Genomic DNA, 19,736 nt, shown 5'->3' on the forward strand with positions numbered 1-19,736 from the left:
TGGAAGTCAATGACATCATGAGCTTTGAGAATAACAGGAGATGTAAGGGATATTGCAGGTTTTGGCAATGAGGAGATGGGGTGGTTGCGGCTTGATTGGCTATGGAGCAAAACAAAACAAAACAGGGCATTAAACAGTGGACCACCATCAAAAGAATTGATTGCTTCAAGTTACTGACGATGCCAACCAGACAGTGGGGCACTCTTTCTTTGAGGTTCACTGGTGAAGGAGGAAGCGGTGTCACTGGAAGGCATGGCATGAAAACGCAAAGAACACAGACAGGGAGGTGGGGAATGAGCCCAGCTAGTGTTGTCATCTCTACATCTGAATTTTGACAGCTACCCTCAAGACATAATGTTTCACTGCAAGAGTGGACACAGTGAAAATTTAATACATTTTCGAAAAGACAAACGGGGAATATAGGTAGTATTTTTTTTTCTTCCCCTTTTTTGGATTCTGACATTTCCCATTGGGGATTTCAAAACCTGCTCAAACTGTCTATCCCAAGATACAATCTACAATAAAATCTCCTGCAGTAAAATAGGCAACTGTGGGTTGAAAAACGCAGCCTGTGAATAAAGTGCCCCCGGTTAAAATGTCCTCAGCAACGCATAAAGATATTGTCGCTGTCCAATGAAAAGCATGTCACTTTTCTACATGTATGCTGTCACTGTCTGATCATAACCTTGGTGGTCTATTCTATATGACTTTAACAACCGGAGTTCTCCTGCATGTGCTGTTAAAAAGTTTGGCGTTTACCAATAAAACAGGTTTTATAAAGACATATATTGAACAAGTATTGTTTCTGTTTTCATCACCAGATTAGTCGTTAAACCACTTTAGGCGCACTTCAGACCAACCTTCTGATGTTCACATGTATCGTAGGCAGGCAAAGACGCACAACACAGTCATGGCACGAGGCAGTCACACTTTGTTCTACCATACAGAGTGTCAACAACTTTGAGTAATGAATGTAATGTCTGAGCAGATGATTTACAGAAAGAAGAAAAACTGATCATTTCCAAGGACACATGCATGTCAAAGCCATATTGTTAAATCTGCCATTAATATCTATCTGTCTATTGTTACAAGCTGGGTCTCTGCAGTTTAAAGAAGATTTTTGTGATAATTCTCATATTATACAACAGCAGTTGGCACAGTTTAATATTGCATTTTTAAATGGCGTAAAATATAGTTGGAAAAAAAAACGGTGCTCACATGGAGAATACAGTAATTTGCTCATGCCAATGACCTAATCTACCTCATCGGCATGCCACAAACAGAAACACAGACTTAAAGCAACACTAGGGAACTTTCAGTTTACGTTGATTATGGCGACTCCATATGGACAAAAGTGGTATTGTTATGTCTGAAGGAAGACCACATTTCCTATGAGGACAAGCGCATTGCGTCGTTTTTTTTTTTTTAGCTCACTCCAGCAAGAGAATTATGGGCCAATATTGATCCTTGACTGTCTTTTCTTCCAGGGTAGCTTTTGACAAATGCCATAACGCAGCCAGCATATTTGTAGTTTTTTTGTGTGGCAGTGTTGCTACTGTCCTCCTCAAAGTTGCTTAGTGCCAGTAAAAATGATACAGACCCCCTCAGGCCATGGCAAAGGTACCAATTAACTAGTTTTAAGTCGATATTTCATCAGAAGAGTTATGAAAATATTTTATGAAGGTTGAAAAGTTCCTTAATGCTACTTTAATAAATAATGGCTCGGTCAAAGAAAATACAGACATCCTGTCTATTGTCCTGTCATGTTATTTAAAATCATTCCATGGAGGAAGTAACAATATGAATTTATTAATATTAACTAAATTAACTAATTAACTAAAGCTTGATTAAAGAAAAAGCAAAACTGGACTCATCTGTAAATATTGTGTCTTTTGTGTGGTATTACTAAATCATATGGTATGTTTTTGTTGTCTTTATTTATTTTTAAACTGATTGTATATTGTACTGTGATGTTGCAACTGAGTGAATGTTTTATATCATACACAGTAAATGCAACATTGGAATATTGATATTGAACTGTGTGATTTGGCCATTTTAATTGATGTGTAGTTTAATTTTATATTGTACTGCAATGTTGTGTAAGAGCCCAGCTGGGCACTAGAGTTGAAAATTAGCGTTAGTATTATGCATCACATCAGCTACAAGTTTGGAACTGTGTTTGACTGCATTGTCTCTGTCAAATAAGGATGTTTGGGGGGTTCAGTGTCTTGCTCAAGGACACTCCAACATGGTCACCAGGGGTGAGGGTTGAAACCACAACCTCACGGATGGAGACCACCACTCCACCACTGAACCATGTCATCAACATTGTTATTATTATTATTATTATTATTATTAACTTGTAAATATATTCAGTGCATGTGATTTAATGGTGATTAGTGGTGGACTCGAATTTTTGCCCAAAGCCAGCTCGGCTAGTGTCCAGCTTCCTGCATGTGACATCTCAATAGAAAAAATGGTGAGAGAAAATGAGAAAAATCTGCAGAAACAATGTTCACTTTTTTTTCTTTTTGTGTGCCTGAGAATTATGGAACGTTAACATATACAGAAACTTTTTGGGTTTTTTTTGCTCAAAGGCCATAACTTTGGGTTCAATAAGCAAATTGTAGTAATTCTACAAGACACAGACAGAAGCCAAAGAAGTCAAGCCAATGAATGGCGTACATTCACACGTTTGTGTTACAATGTCTTGTTGGACAAAATGTAAACATAAGAAAACAAACATTCTGTACCATCAATGCTTAGCATTTGAGCTAACAATACAAGAAGTGTCCTGGCAAGTCCACTAATATTGGACCACTAAAGTAGAAGGCATTATTCAATAATAGAGACACTTTCCTTTATTACTAAGTTGCCATTAAACTAGCTTTCAAAGTTATGACAAATTAAAGAGTAAATGATTACATATTGCGACTTTAATATCTTAATCGCTCCGTAATGCCAAATGTTTTTCAATTGCTGCTTCCTTCCTGTTTATTTTTGCCGAATGCAGCCTCAAGCTAAGATTGCAGAGATAGGAGACCAAGCAGAATGACTCATTTGTTTATTAAAAAAAAACAAAAAAACAAGATGCCGACAGTCTGCCACAGATCTGTCAGTCGTCATGATCAAAGAGGAAGCAGACTAATTGTGAATATCTTAATTTCCCGCAGAGATGTCTGTGGCAAGGCTGCTGCTTAATTCCACTAAGAAGTTTGAGTAGGCTTTGACCCATGTCTGTTTTGTGAGTGACTAAATCGCCATTAAGGCACAATCTGTGATATCATAGTATGTACAGGATTTCACTTTTTTTCTCTCTCTCTCTGATGTTTTTATCTGTTCCAGTAGTTTTGCTTTGTAACAGAAACTAGTCTATGATGATCATTTTCCATTTATTGGATGGGACTAAAAAATGTTGGACAAAAGAAAAACAAGTAATTGCCTCACACAATGCTTAATGCGCTGGTGATCTTTTTTTTCTTTTGTTCTTTCATTTTTAAAATATATTTTTTTATTAGGTTGTCTTACAGAAGAGACTCATAATGATTACAGTAGGTCTCTATTTCCCATAATGACAAATTCTTATTTTGCTGTCATTTTATTTTTTGGGAAACTTTTTAGACATTATTAAACTATTAGGGAGTGATTTACTATGATCCCAAATAAGTTGTGTGTTTTCTCAAACAGATTGTGTGAGCTGTTGGTGGACGTGTTGTGTTATCTACTAAGATTGCTAACTTTTACTTTTCACTTAGGATTCCCAAATAGCATGCCCTAAATTGTATGTTTAGTCCCTCTAACAGATTACTGGCGATGTTGGAAACAGTTGTGAAAGTTGTGGAGACGGCCATCTTTAAAAGAAGGTATTGCACTTTAGGTAGTTCTGGTGATTTTCACCACTGAAAATTAGGGACAGCACACCAAGTGCAAAAACGAAGCTTAAAGTAATTGAATTGGAAATAAGAATAAAATGGCTACAGAAAAGAAATCTATTGCCATTATTTAATAATAATTTAATATTAAGTTAATATTAATGTTTCCATAATGAGCAAAATGAACTTACCGATCCTAGGTGCAAACAGATAGTAGATCAGCTTGCACATGTGTTTGAGCAATCAAGATTGCACCATTTTTTGCACGTGCAAACCTTTAGTAAATCAGTCCCTTAAAATTCCTTACTCAATGAAGATAATTTAAGGTAGAGTGGCATTAGGTATCTGCAGACTGTTATGAATTTAGATTAAATCGCTTTCCGAATGCAAACGTTGCAGAGTCGACAGAGATTGGCAATTACCCAGATATAATTTGACCTTTTCTCAAATGTATAGACTCTAAATTGTTCCCACTGGACCAAACGAATACACTCTCATCATTTTGTATAAAACCATCTTGTCGATACATTTTTTCTTTCTACTTTTTTAGGGTAAGCTTACGGATATTCTATCTGAACAATAAATGTTTTGGCAGTACAGTGCATGTCTCCCAGCCCCAAAGCTTGGGGTTTCCATCCTGACTCTGTGACCATGTCCTTGAGCAAGATACTTAGTGTAAATCCCAGTTGCTCCTGATGCCACGTCATCAGTGAGTGAATGACGAGTGCTCAACAGTGCAAGCCCATTTACCATTCATAATAATGTAGCAAAATGGATATAATGCACCTCACGTGGACTCTTAAGTTTTGGGAAAAAATATGTACACAACTTAACCCCTGGGCGTTATTTTATTTTGAAATGGCTTGGTCAGAACCAACAAAAAGCCAAAAAATGGTCAAATAACGCCCAGGGGTTAATTAAGCAAGCCTTCAGCATATATCACGTGACTTACCTTCACATTGCATTATTTTTATTATTTCAGTATAGAAATAGAGTGTTTTATTGTTTTACAAGTTACTTGTTCTAAGTTGCAATGTACAGTTGTTAAATGACATTTTTTATGTTAAAATACAATCACTGTTGTTCAGTTATCCCCTATTTAAAATATCCAAAACTTTTTGTAGCCTCTCAGATGTGAATATTTTCTTATTACCTTGGTCCTCCATGAAAGCAAACTAATTGTCTTTGTGTTTTAAGCAAAACAAAACATTCATGCACATCATCTTGGACCTTTTGCCCATTCTCTAATGTTTTGAATCAAATATGTATTGGCCTTAACACCAGGGCTCTGATTCACAGTGTTGGTTTTCCACAAGCAAAAAACATTATGACAAATACAGTGTATTAAAATGCTCATAAATGTTGATCTGAAAGAGCTGTTAGTGGTGCTAATAATTATGACAATAATGATTGACTCACTCGCTCCACACACAACTTAAACAGTACAGCGATGAGTTTGGGTTCCAGGCTATAATGACACTGCTTTATAACAGTTTAACTTGCATGCTCTATTATGCTTCAGAACCAACATTTACAGTATCAAAGGGGTAAGATATTTATTAATAATAATATTGAGTTTTTACTCCCACTATATGACAGATGTTGCTGTTTCAGACGCTTCAATTGGCCTCATTTATTGTTGCCAAATGACCTTCGCTGATACTACCTACCCTAATACATTAACGGGTGGAGATGGATGATGGTGCGGCTCAAGAAAAGGTCAATATAAACAAGGCAGTATGGGTTGTACCACATAGCCCCCCACACACAAAAATGTAACCGATCAGTTACCATCACGTTTTGGGGACAAAGGTTTCGCAACAGATATCAGATGGATTCTTAAGAGCTAATTCTCTTGACTGTAAAAATAAAGGTAAAGTACACAAACTTAATTTGTTAGGTTTGTCTATGTAGTCGGGTCACTTCTTGAGTAGGGACAGAACAACCAGTGATGGAAGTTTGCTGGTGCCGGTTGGTCCATCAGCCTGGTTCAAAAGGAAACAAAGGAACACCACAACTGAGCATAGATGTTACAAAGTGACAATAAACAAACAAAACAAGAATGTAAGATGCATAATTGGGCTTCGTTCCATGCTGTGAGTTACAACCAGCCAGCACCAGCAGGGCTTTGCACTCATGTTGAGGCAACTCGCATAGAGGCAGGGGCCACAAAAAACAACAACACACAATCCTCAACCTGTTCTTTTCTATCTCTGCGACTCACTATTTGGCTGTCACAAGTCCAGACAAACATGATATTATTTGAGCAAATGCATTATTCATCATCCCAAATAATATTATGCATAAATGATATTGTGATGCATCTCCACATGTATTCACATGCTAAATAGATTGTTTTAAACCGTAATGTGTGTTGTGACTGTTAGGCAACGTGTTTACCACATACCCGTACTGTTCTACCCCAGTATTAATCAATTTAAAACTGGTCTGAAAAGTTTTTGGGCAAAAAACAACTTGGCTTTAAAATGATGAAGAGATATTTTGGGTTTAACTAACGGTCATGTTTATGATTCAGGTTGTTTTCTATATTTTTGTAACGAATTGGCAAACATTCTGACAAAGGGTCGACATTGCGAATACTACTATAATATACTAGTATATTATTGTTCTACTATATACCACAAATTTGATGTACTTTAATGATATGAGACTAATTATTTGTACAGTAGTACTGTATATATTAATTCAGTGTATGATATAAAAAAGTTTGAAGGATGGTAAATATTATTTGTATATACTAAATATTGTCATTGTTCCCTTCTCTGATTTTGCTGCTTTCCCTGCCCAAGGCTAAGTTCCCAAAATAGGCATTCCACCAATTGTCAATAATGGAACATAGATTGTTTTTTACCAAGTTATAATGAAGTTCCGAGAAGTGTGCTCTGCAGTGACAACATCAAGTTCATGTCATCAATAAAATACCCTGACTATTCATGGTCTAGTACGGCCTGAAATACTTCAGCAATGGTTTTGTCCATTGTACTGAATGCATAATGAAAAAGCTCACATTTGGAGTACAAATGCATTTGGGATCATCAAGATGATCCCAAATATGTTTTTATAACAAATAACAGACAATGTAGTGCACATGTTCAACCATAGCAGATATTATTTTAAATATACTGAGACGCAAGCCAATAATGCTTGCCATGCTCAAAAACTGAAGACAAGCAATTTAATTCTAAATTTGATTACTACAACAACTGCAGAGTGCATTTGCATTAGCATAAACAGAGCAAATACGGCTTTAGTAGGTGAATGGAGACTTAAAAATGAATACATCAATCAAAATATGGGATTGTGTTAAAAGTCCTATTGGACAAATATAGCTTCAATCCGATTTCTACTGAATAAGGCAAACAGCAGTACAACAACGAACAGACACACTTGATTAAGTCAATAATAAAGCATCCAAAGCCTAAAGAAACGTGAATAAAAGTGTTTGTTGGATTGATGACAACAGTTTCTGGAAAGAAGGACAGACAAGTGAAAACATGACCTACTTGGAAGAGGTAATCAAGTAGCAAGTGCGATGAGTAGGAATACTATTTTAGGAATACTATTTTGTGTGGATATTGTGCCTGAAAAAACAAACAAGCAAACATCAGTTCTGGACTACTGCACTGTGATCTTTAGAGCTGATCTGTCAGGACTTTTATATCGGTATATAAGTTTATATAAACTAACAAGCACAGTTCAGCCCACAAACTTTCATAACTATGGATGGATTTCAAATACAGTAGGCTTAATCTTCATCATTATTTACTACAGTTGTGTGGCAGTCAAAAGCAAATCAACAAAAAATATTATTTCCAAGGCGACATTGCACAGTGTCTCATGCTTTCACACAAAAACGCACCCTGATCAGTGGCCTTAATGAAACTAATATGGCCTCTTTTGAACAAAATACAGTACGGTATGTTGCTTGTTACAAAATGTAAGATTTTTACATAGGTATAGCCACTGTTTAGTCCAATTCAAGTATAAAGTGCTCATGTTTCTCAATTGCTGTCATCAAATGCTGATTATTACAACACATAATAAAATGAAACTAGGCAACTGAATCAAAATGTGCCTGTGTGTCAAGTAGTGTTATTAATGTTCGTGCAAACATTTTGACATCGACTGAGGACTTAAATGTTAATTTATTTGCAGAACACAATGTAGTGCTAAAACTGTGAACGTGACTGGAAAATAGTTCAATTCCGAAATTACAGCCTGCTTAACAATGCTTTGCGGAGTTTTCACGTTTTGCCACCTCTGGCCTAAAGCGTAACTGCGGTCCCTGTGTCAAGCTCGTGCATGGGGCACGTGCAAATACGTGCACTCGAATAAACTCTTTGTTTTTTCAATTTGAGCTGGAGTTTGGGCTGTGCTCGAAGCCTGCCCCTTGTTTTTATTGTTTTTTGTTTTTCTTTCTCAGTGTCCATCCCATGCGTGTTGCACACTTGCCAACACAACACACATGTCTGCCGGGACGAGCATGACGTCACCCCAAAGTTTGCCCACAAATGTATGTTTTCGGATATTTAATCATATTGCTCATGTTGTAAGTGCCAGGCTGCCCCTTTTCTCGTAGACAATTTTGTAGACCACACAGCTCCAGAAGGTAAATGTGCTGCTTCTGCTGTGCACACCTTAGCCTCAAGGAGCAGTGGGGTGCATGCATGCAAATAACGTCAATTTGATGAAAAGACACAAATAAGTAAATGTGTCATATCTGCAGTAATATCACTTAAAATATATTCCTTTCAGTATATTATATTATCGCTTTGAAATTTTCTATACTTTGTCATTTAAAGGTTACTACATGACATTGATGTTGATTTGTTAGCCTGAACTGTTCGCTATCTGCCAAACTGTACACCACACACTCAGGGAGTATTTTCATTAATACAAGTACATGTATAGATGTGTATTATCTGCACCAATTCAGTGCATCCCTCTTTCCATCCTCCAGTGCTAAAAAACGTGTGGAATGTTATTACCTTTTAATGTCAACACATTGCTGTCCTGAAAATAGGCAGCTGGCTTTTTAATATTGAAATTCATCCAAGGGGGAAATTAGATGTGTAATTTTGTTAATCATCTTATTCTGCTTTGATTGACATTAATGTGATTCTTTTAGCTGGGACTCAGTGTTCATCTCGCCCTCTCCCGCAACAACGACTGACACCTCCAAGCAGCTAAGGACAGCACACATTGTCTCTGACTTTGCTATTTCTTGCAACTAGAAGAGAAGAGGTGGCAGCTCCTCTGACCAGTCGAGCTCTGTCGCTGTAATTGGGGGTTGTGTCGGCAGTGAGACTGTTGGGCTTTAATTGGACAGCAGCCAAGAACTTGTGTGGATGGTTGTGTAAGTCTTTTCCCCGCCAATCACAATTACTCCCCTGGTGCAAAAGATACTTGCCGTCAGAACTTACACTCAACAGCCTCCATTTCTGACTCAAAGCTGTATGTGTTTGTATGTATGTTGGAAATTTGGAGCAGGCATTGGATGTAATGAGATAATGTCAGCATTGTGTGCCAACATTTGTCCGTATGTTGAACTGCGTGAGACATGTTTGCCTTTGGTTGATCAAAGTGCATAGGCATCCGAGGAGAATTAGCTCACATTTATATATTTAAAAAACAAAACAAAAAAAATAACGTTGTCAGTCTACTGCAACAGAAAGATGCACAGCGTGATTGCTTAGTCACACAAGGACATGGAGGCAACTACGTAAATAAGCATATAGTACAAAGTAGGTGGATTCCTCCATTAGCACTGAAAATAAACACCCTAACTACCCTACCAATCTTTTGCATTAAAGAGAAGCTACTGTGCATGTCAAACTTTTAACGAGAGTCAATGGGAACATATCTCTGCACCCAAACCCAAAGTTGCATCATAACTGAGACAAATTAAACAATTAGGTTTAACTGTATACTAGTTGCTTTTCTCATTCAGAAATAGATATAGGCTACTTATATTATAAAACATTTGCATAATAGAAAATGTCATTTTCATCATTAATTTTTTTCTTCTTATTCAAGGTGACTCAGTTGCGCCTCCAATGACCAGTCGTACAAATTATATTGAGGATGGGAGTTGCTTCATTTTGTTGTTCCAAGTACAGTAGATTCATTATTAAACCTTAACCCCTTTGCAAATGTTTAGCACTAACTTGATATGAACACCATGGACAGTTTTAGTTCTTTGGTAGAGGCTAACGTTAACAATGACAGATAAAAAGGACCTTTGCTTGAACTCATTTACAAAAGTTAACAGCCATTAAGCACTGCAAGTGCCACATTGCAAAGATTGCCAATGTCAGCTGGGATCAGCTCCAGCTCCCAACAACCCGAGGCGAGCTTGTGATTTGATGAGAGCCTTTTTCTTTATTGAACACCAACAAGCCTTAATCCTCTTTTTATAATACAGTGATTTCCACGTCTAGATTTCCCCCCTTCTTTTACAACATTTTAAAATTTAACTTGTTCTTTTTACCGCCTGGCCATTGCTGTTTATGGTCTTAATTTGACTATTTTGCCAACATATAAGTTAATCATCAGTTACGGGATCTCTTTCTTTAATACGACTAGTTCTCCTTTTAGTTTAATGTATTAATGAACTGTGGTATTCGGGGAAACTAAAGCAAGTTATGTGGCAGAGAAATACAATCACAGGAGTTAAACATCACTGGGCAATCCATGTTTTTTTTTTTTTATGTATGTATGTTCGAAGTAAATGTGCATTTTGGAACACAACGATTTTCATTGAATGGGACCTTCAAAGTTGTCTTTTGGTTGAGGCTGAATCATAATTTTTTCATCTGTTGAGAGGTCAAACTTCAGCTTTTAATAGGGTTAATTATAATAGGGTTATCTCATATGATGTTATTGCTATTACTGTCATTGGAATTTACTTTCCAGTGGTCTTTCAACAGTTCCTGAAAGTTTTGGGTCAAGTTTGAGGGTCTCGAGGGTTTTTGCCTGCAGTGTGTGAAGTAACATCTTTATCAAGGCATTGCTGTTGGCTAGAAACAGGGCTAACCTTTTCCCTAAATTATCAGTGCTGACAGACATGTGTCATCAAATAATGTTCCAGCACCTGGTCACATTTTAGATTCACCATGCTTCAAAAACAACATGAACAAAAAATAATAATATTATAAACAATATAACTAGAGCATGGCCAAGTTTGATTAGTAACAGTAGGATTGGCACCTGGCGAAGAACAAAGAAAACATAGTGTTCTTCTCCTTTATCTTCATCTCTAACTCTTCCTAACCGTGGCCCTGGGTGACATCATCACATTCCGCCTCCAATCTCCCTCTCTATAAACAAACACATCCAGCCCTAAAACAGATGCACAGATTCCCATAATCCTTGACTATACCCATCTACAATATTCCTCATCAAATGGAAATTTCATTGACCAATAAAACCGTGACTATCCTTGATTTGTATAGGCCGTGCTTTTCACACAATTAACTAACTAGATTACATACAGTGGTTATATTTAGGAGCATCTAATGTAAACAACATCAACAAAACACTTCTTCAATATGATTTTGATAGAGACAGTTTTGTTTCTTCTGATAGTTCCACTGTTGCTTGGTGAAACTAATATGGCCTCTGCTCTCGTGTTTGATATTCATGCATAGTCAGTGGGGTTATGACCATTTTCAACGTTGCCAGGCCTCCTGCTATTGGCTCTCTCTCTAATTAAATATCAATTATGATATAATGTGCCCGTGCCTCTCAACTGCAGCTGAACTCCATCCGGTCTCTCCTTACCTAATGTGGTTGTTTGGAAATATGTGATTGTTTTCCTGGCTTTTGTACATTTGTCACAACGACCAGAGATCTGTTCAAATGATTTGCTTTTTCCCAAAAACTCGAAGCACAGATTCTGAAACTTCATGAACTTTACAGTAACAAATTACCAATTGCACCTAGTGATAGGCATGACCGTTCTTTTAAGTGAACTGAATCTTTAGAATCAGTTCATTAAAAAGAACCGTTCAAAAGATTTGTTCATCGACTCGTTTGTCTACGGTATTTGCCTCGTCTTTAGTCATTCAATTTACACTATATCTTTATTTATCACTTGTTTGACTAATGACCATGATGATGGATTGCAGTAATGGCTTCCATCACAATGTCTTTAAGGCCTCTTACCATATTGTGGCAGCGACCCATCTCATCTATCTTTTGTTTTCCTTTCCTGCTAAGTGATTCAGTATGGTCTACTGTTGAAATTGCAGATTTGTTATCTGGTCTGCACGAAAATTGAATGGTTTCTTCATTGGCCCCTGCCTTTGCCCGCCAAGTCATTATGGCTTTATACTGCCCACAAACAAACAGATAAATAATCCTGGGATCGTAAACGCATGATCTCTTGCTAGTGCTTAGCGGCAGTAATAAACATCCCTTTATTTCACCAAATATTTGTTTTTTATATCAGTTTTTCAAAAATAAGGGGGGGAAATGCCCTGCAAATTGTGGTACAGCAAAGAGTTCTGTCTCCAGCACAGTAAAGATGCTTCAAGAACAATCATACTAGAATGTAGGTTTCAATCTTGGCTAGTTTGGACTTTTCATTTTTTCTGGTGTTGTCTTTAGCTACTCAAAAGATGGGGGGTGGGAGGTTGGAGGGGGGGGGGGGGTGAGTGTTAGGAAACAAACTGTACATTTAAAATAAAAATATTTCCTTTTTTTCCTGAGTTGTACGGGTCACAATGGTGGAAAAAGTTTTGAAATAATTTGTCATGGTCTCGTTTTTTATTTAACCAAAAAAAAAAAAAACGGCATATGGATATGGGTGTGTAGATTTTTTATATCTGCTGTAGGCAAAACTTGTAGTCTGTCATTGCTTTAATTGACACATCAGGTGTGTCCCACTTTCCATGTCAATGGAATTATTCCTCCTCTGTAAGATGATGTACAAACGTTAAAGTCCAAATAACAGCGGCATGACACTGTCCATGTAATGTGCATTTCACAGTCATGATGAACTTGCTCACTTTGATCTCAACGCAACTGCTCATGGAAGGTGACAGCTTAATGTTCTCCCAACCATCTGACCATTCACTTGCTCTTTTCATCATTGACAAGGTGACTATGCTATGCTGGGTGGTGTGATCAATTTGAAGACATCCCTCTCAGGCAAAATAGGAAATGCAAAACTCTGAGAAAGTATGTGAAACAATCGCATTCTCCTAATACTCACAGCACCTTGGGCTTTACATCGTAACACCAAACTCAATTTGTGTGAGGTTTCTTGTATCCAAAAATGATGAAGGATAAAGAAAATGCATTGAGCAGTTCAGCTCCAGTTTGGTGGCTTCAGCTTTCACAGAGGCCCACTCAAGCCTCTTGTCCACCCACGCAAGGGTTTCAAAGTGTTAGTCGTAGGATTATATTCCTTGAAATTAGGACTGCTTTCTTACTTAAATCCATCTGTACCCTGTAACAAAATCTATTTTAGAGTGTGTCTTCATAATTCGCAACCTTCGGGGTAAAATGGAAACCTTGTCGTAAACTAAATTGGGGGTTTCAAATCTCTGTGATTATTGCACATATAGACTCACTTTTGGTTGACCAAATTTACCTTTCCCTGGGCATGACTTTTTTGGGGGTGTACCAAAGTGTGTATTCTGTGACAACACTGGAAACGTGTTAAACTCAAAATTGAGTTGACGCTAAACATATTGCAGTGGTTCGCAATGTTGGTTGGAGAAGCTACAGTAGCTCCTCTATCGTTTTTGAACTGTATAAGTAGTACCTACCTAACTGTTGTATTTAACAACAGCGGTTGTTATTCACATGGCATCGCTGTAGCTTGCAAGAAATAAGAAATTGACAGTGGAAACTTTTATTTTAATATGCTGCCTTCAATGGTGCAGTTATTGGCCAGCTTTCTCATCAGTGCTCATGTACTAATTTGTGCCAGCTGCATGTCAGTCACAATGAGCAGCACTCTGATGCCACTCAGTGTGTAAATGTTGCAACCCAATTTCTAGCTCTATACAATTTATAGGAATCAACACCATTTGTTAAATTGAGTTTAAATGCCATAGAGCTACCATTTATTAAGATGGTTATTTCCTAGAATGAATTTTATTCGGTAGATTTTCCTAATACTAATGTGCCTGCTATTTTGCTGTGCAAATTTGGATACACTCAGATATTTGTGAAAAGTGTATTCAATTATCCAAGCCCTTTTTATATTTTTATTTTTTATTTAGAGCTCAGTATTGTTCATTCGGTAATTTTACCGATTTGACATGTCATCATAATTGCTCTTTTTTTTCTTTTTATTAATTTTTATTTTGTATGTGGGTGAGTATGTGTATGTGCATGTGCGTGTGTGCGTGCATGTGAGTGTGTATTCATTAGTTCACCTAAAACCTATTAAAAAAATCCCATTCCGTTCACCCAAACTGAACACTTCAGAACCCGTCAGGCCCGTCAGGAGACCCGAGGAAGGACCAAAGAAAATAAAGGAAAGTGAAATCCAGCACCGACCAGACACCACCCACCACCCACCGGGCCACCAACCAGAGTCATCCACCAACCCCAGAAAAACATCCAAATTCCAACTAATCAGGTAGACCTCAAGAGACCAAAGGAGAGACTGAGGAAAGGAAGGAAGGACAGACGAAGCAGAGTGAGAAAATCTCCACCAAAGAGGGGAGCCGTCGACCCTTGCCAGGACAGAGCAAGCGCAACACCTCAGGGCCCCCCAGGCCACGGCAGCACCAAGGGACAACCCCCGGGCCCCGCAATTATCCAAGCCCTTAATTCCTGGGTCTTACGATTACATGTCAATCTTAGGTTATCTTAACAATTATCATGGCTTTTCCTTCTTTCCTCATCAACTATTTGTGAGAATGATACTTGCCAAAAACATACTCGTAGCTTATTCGCCGCCACAGAGAGGATGACTGCTAACTTAGGAACGACTTTGCAATGTGTTTAGCCCCGCTAGTAGCCATCTGAAGCTTGTTGGTAGCTAGCTGATGTGGCGTAAGTAGGATCAAGCTTGTCTTGAACTCCGATTACCCGTGGTTGATAATCGGAATGACATCTTTGGACATCTCGACGGTTGACTTTCAGTTTTGCTAATCAATGCGTTTTGATGCAGTGCAAAATGCAAATTTTGCCCCGCAAACTGCCTAATTTAGAAAATAAAATAAAAAATCGTAATTGTATTTAGCATAAAATTTAAATGCACAGTGGTGTATCTTTTCCTATTTGGTACATTAATGCATCTCACTGTATATGGCGCTTACAATATACATGTGAGATGGAAGACCCTAACGTGCAATGTTTATGTAAAGCACTCAGATCAGGAATCAGCTTTGTACAATATTTGTGCTAACTCTTCCTTTTTCCACCGTTCGCTGATCTTTAGAATCATGCATTGGATTTTTACTCATTGGACTCCCACACTGGGATCTAGTCGGAGAGTTAAGCCGTAAGATGTCTGCAGGTTCAAGTCATAACCTTCCATCTCAAGGTTAGGTACGTCAGGGGCAAAGAGCAGCGAAAGAGGGGGAGCCAATTGTCAACAAAATTTTAAAATGATAGTCCGCCGACATTGACTGCCTTGTCTTGTAGAAGGGGCATCCGCTTTTGACCGAGGGGGTATTAAGCTTAAAACTCTTCCGTCCAAGGGAAGATTTTATGTTTAGCTTGTCCGTCACCGCAATTATTGGATGTTTGTTGGGTACATGTGGCATCTGCTTTTGAGAGGTGGCATTAATCTCTTAACCTTGCTTTGCAAGCTGCTTGCAGTATTTGTGAGTTCACAAATTCCAGAGAATACATCTTGTAGTGTGCCCGCTGATTTTCATCGATCCGAACCACTGGTGGCTTGGACCAATCACAAAGCGGTATTGTGTTTGGGGGCAGGATATGCAGCTGTGATGAAACCAGGAAGCACTGACCCCGGGGGAAAAACCAACCTAACATGGACAAATTACTCACCGTTTCCTTGTTCAATGTTGAACAGTGAAAGGCGCTTCGTGCATTTTTAGCTGCTTTTTTCTTTCTTTCCTAAAACGAGACAGAAGACGTTTCATCCGTTGCCTTGATTGGTCAAAACAAACGTGCACAAAGATGCCGCATCGTCCAATCAATTCGAAGTATTGTACAGAATGTCTTGCCTTTCCGAGCAAATCACCGTGGAGTAGTCCCAGATTGATATTCTGAAGAACTCCCTTGAGTGAATCACAATTATCAATCTGGCTATCAATCTCCAGACAGTGCTGTGGATTTTAGCCACCATCACCAGAGCCTGCCGACATAAAAAACAGTCATTCACCCAGGGCATCTCGACAGCTTCGCACGTCTTTAGTAATGAGTCATGTTGTGTTTGGGAATCTACACAGTGAAACATTCAGCCATAAGTGCTGAAGTAATATGAGTCGAACATTGTAGTAAAATTGTATGCAAAAAGAGAGAAAAAGCTTGTATGCTGAACGAAGCAGCTGCTCTTAAGGGATAGACCCTTAACTCTTTGACTGCCAAAAACGTTAAATAACGTTTAGTAAAATCCTACGGAGGACTGCCAAAGACGTTAAAAGACGTTCACTGTGTTTTTTTGTTGGAAACGGGTGGAGGAAAGCCTTGGCCAGCTGTGCTGAAAGTATCAAGCAGATCTAGTTAGTATAATGCCTATTTTTGGGCACTAGATGGCAGCGATGACTCTCTTTGGACAAGATTGGGTAGGCGTCAGTAGAAGACGTGAGGCGGAGCTAGAGTGTTGAGGGGAGAATGGCTGAGGAAGCGAAAATGGCGACCGGTTGCAAGCAGCTCATGCTTGAGCATTTTTTTTAAAGACGAAAAGCATCGACCAATGCTAAAGAGCACATTGATGACGACGATGATGATGATGATGGTGACTCGGAGGTTGACGCCGAAGTTGGAAGCGTTGACGCGGCGGCTATGATCACGTCATAAAGCGCCGGAAAACGCGGAGCACAACCGAGCACTTCTGCACAGCGGACGTTCAACCGAACGACGAAGAGTACCCCGAGTCCAATGCATATTCATCGGAGGAGTGGGTACAGTCTGATCACGGAGAAGTCACTGGTTATGGACTACGATGCCACCATGAATGGAGTGGATAAGATGGATCAGAACATCTACCACCCGGTATAGGAACTGAAGGACATGAGGAAGCCAGACGTAACACCACCGTAACGTCACCGTATCATGATCCTGAGAGTAGACTTGATGGCAACATGGCCAAACACACACTGCAGTATATACTTGCTATTCCCCGGAAAAAAAGGCCGGCAAGAAAGTGTAGCGTCTGCACGCAAAGGGGCAATCGCAGTGAAACTAATCTGTTGTGCAAATCCTGCTGCATCCCCTTGCACGCAGGGGAGTGTTACAAAAAGAAAAACTGTAGTTGAAACATCCACACAATTGTAATTAGTACCACAGTTGCACACATTTGTAAATAGTTTGCCAAATTGTTACACTCTTGAATGAAAATAAACGTATTTTGCTATCAAAAAACACTTTTTCATTGTTGGTGGTAGTGTTTTACAGAAGTAATGCACTGTTTAGGTGTTTGTGGCATCATTCAGGGAAAAAAAAGGTGTCAAATTCACTAGAGTGCATGAAATAATATCGTTTCACAAAAAGATTGATTTCTCCGTATTTTGTTTCAAAACATTTTTCAAGGATTTAGGTGAAACTAACCATTTTCTATTGTTGATTACTGAAAAACGGAATAAGGTAGAAACTTTTTTTTTTTGATGAATCTTTCATTTGGTAGTATGTGTGTTTCCATAGTCCAAACACAAAATTTTCTGTGGACCTTGAAAGATCAGTCAAAATGCTTAAATCGGCTGGCACCCACAGCATCCCTTTTCTGAAAACGTCTGGCAGTCAAAGAGTTAAGAGCAGCTCAGACTTGTTTGAGTTTGGTTTTATTACAGCCTCTTTTGGAGTACTGAGAGCAGAGGAGCCCAATAAACAAATTTAATTATGAACGTGTAACACAAGTTACATGTTCCATGCATTCTTTCAAGTCCTCCATGCAGGCATCATGAAGTCACACTAAAAGCACACACAACAGAGAAATGAGAAATTACTAACACAGCCCCAAAGACGATGTGACGGGACATTTCAATCATATAAACATGACATGGATGACATATATTTTAATGCATCGTAGGAGACTGGCAATGTCTTTAGAATAACGATGTAGGGCACATAATGACTTTGTGGCGGTGGGTTAGTAGTTGGTGTAGTGTGTTGAGGAATTAGCATTTTAATATGGCTAAAAGCGCCCAAAAGTTTTTTTTCGCATGATATGGACCCCCACCCCCCTTTTTTTTTCAAACTGCCACAAGAACAAAATCAAATGAAATTTCATCAAACACACACAGCAATACTTACTTTGTGATTACAAGTGACAGACATATACTCAAATTCAAGCTAGTCTGTAAAGCTTACGTACCCGTCTACCACTTCTCTCAAAGAGGGCCCAAATTAATTAATTACTTTAATCACAAAAAGCTACCCTATACTGGTTCTGTCCAATTAAGCTTTTGAGAACAGAACAGGAAGAAGCACCCTCCCAAAGTTTAACCACTAATGGCACTAAACTTCAATTAATAGAAAACAACAAACAAAAACACTAATGTGGCACTAACTTATCAAAAAACACTTTTTGACATTGCTGTAGTCTATCCTGATTAGAATGTTAATCTGTTTACATCATGGTAGCTTTCAATGCATATTGTTCTTCTTTACATCTCATGTTCTTTGTCTTTCCTTCTCACCATTGTCCTTTCAGGGGATGAGAAATTTAGTTTGTGGCTGGCCACTAATGTAGGTCATTTGGCATCACCAAGGCAACAAAAGAGACCCTACATACAGTACCGTAAACTAGACTTCAAGGTTACATTGATATATATTATGCTGGAATTTACTGAAAATATCCACCCTATAATAATTGCATACAGTATGAAATCCTCAAGGCTCTCTTGGTATTAGTAAAGAGCTTTAAGAGGTTCCAATTGATTCTAAAGCATGTGTAAGATGAGAAAATCAGTATTATGCATCTCCCATTCGGAAATTCCTTGATATATTTGCCAAAGCTTAGAGGCTTTCTCTGTGCATTAAATCACCCTGAAGCTACAGCTTAACTATGGAAAATTTCCCCCAACAACTCCATATTGTTGCAACAGATCCTAAGACGTGAACAGATCAATATGAATATAAGCTCATATACATATACAATAAACCATAGTTGCATGCATACAGAATGAGGCAAAAATAATCGAAATGTTGTGGCTGAGGCCTTACTTTACATGCATGATAATTGATGGGATAAAACCCATTTGATGGTAGCACATGGGGGAAACGCAAATGTTTATGATTGTTCCGAAGTAAAATTCCAAATCCAGTTTTTAAAAACTTTAAAGCAAGGTCCTTAATTATTTCAGTAATTACAGCTTCTCATTTTGGCTTCATAGTTGAACAGTATATCGTATATTGGCCATCTATCCTTCCTGCTGCAAATCCCTGGTCTATCTTTATGACTGGACCTTAATGAGGGTTTCAACTGTGACCAGGCAGTGACCACGGATTTCACTCTTCTGTCAGGCCACATTAAAACATTTGAAATGACTGTCTTAGTAGAACCACACACTGCCTGTGTATACTCAAAGTGCCAACTGTAGAGGCCGTCACGCTTTATTCACTAAATATTAGGGATAAGGGAACAAATACTTTTCAATGCATTTCAATAACTAATATGTGCAGTAATTATTCACGTCATTACATTCAGTAAAAATGATTGTGCATATACATACATGCATACAATACATG

The sequence above is a fragment of the Vanacampus margaritifer genome, chromosome 1 (assembly GCF_051991255.1).
Source record: "Vanacampus margaritifer isolate UIUO_Vmar chromosome 1, RoL_Vmar_1.0, whole genome shotgun sequence".
Taxonomy (NCBI): Eukaryota; Metazoa; Chordata; class Actinopteri; order Syngnathiformes; family Syngnathidae; genus Vanacampus; species Vanacampus margaritifer.